We start from the raw sequence: 1,055 nt of genomic DNA, 5'->3' as shown, positions 1-1,055 counted from the left end.
GAAGACATTCAAGACTCAATATTCCGCCACCCCCTTGACGGCGTGAGATGTACAGTCGCGGAACGGAAGACTTAAGATGCATGCTTTTGTTCATGTGCATAAACTTTTTTGTCCCGATATCAAGAGATCTGAGCTCGCTCTTCGTCCATGGAACTACTCCAAATGAATAGAGTAGTACCGAGACGGCAAGGATGTTCGTTGCAGATACTTTGTTCCTCGCCGTCAGTTCGGAGGACCAAATCTGTCGGATAATACGTTTGTATCTGCTTCGGAGAGTATCCTTTATAGATGACACCTCCTGAATGCGGCTCTGTGGTACGCCCCCGTATGTATAAGTCTCTCCAGCGCAAAGGTGTCGTATGGCGCTTCTATCAACGAGCTCAGGATCTTCAGGGATGCCATTAAGTTTTCCTCGCTTCAGATAAACCTTGGCGCATTTGTCTAACCCAAATTCCATTCCAATTTCCTTAGTATATCGTTCGACAATCCCCAGAGCTAGATGCAGTTGCTCTCTGTTTTTAGCATAGATCTTAAGATCGCACATGTAAAATACATAAGTGACCTTGTACTTTCGATCTGCAGGTATGCCGCACAAGTAACCGTCGGAATGGCGTAGTGCTAGGGATAGTGGCAATAATGTAAGGCAAAAGAGGAGTGGGCTCATGGTGTCGCCCTGAAAGACAACTCTCTGAAACGTGACCTTGTTAGTTGTCACACGATTTTTTCCAGATGAGATAGTAAATCTGTTTTTCCAAAGCGGCATCAATCTCTCTATGCACCCAACTATTTGCGGATGAACCTTTAAGATTTCCAAAAGACAGATGATAAGTCTATGGGATGTAGAATCGAAAGCTTTCCGATAATCAATCCAGGCCATGGATAGGTCACGCTGGTAGAATGCTACATCTTTGCAGACACATCTATCGATGAGCAGGTTCTCCCGACATCCGGCCACGCCTCTCTTTGAGCCTCGTTGTTCATACATTTCTTGCCACACAGGTTCAATTGCCCGAACAATCCTATCATTTAGGATAGCTGTGAATATCTTATAAAGC

Source organism: Belonocnema kinseyi, chromosome 4 (genome assembly GCF_010883055.1).
Source record: "Belonocnema kinseyi isolate 2016_QV_RU_SX_M_011 chromosome 4, B_treatae_v1, whole genome shotgun sequence".
Classification (NCBI taxonomy): Eukaryota; Metazoa; Arthropoda; class Insecta; order Hymenoptera; family Cynipidae; genus Belonocnema; species Belonocnema kinseyi.
The sequence above is the reverse complement of the archived record's forward strand: the minus strand, read 5'-3'. Positions refer to the sequence as shown.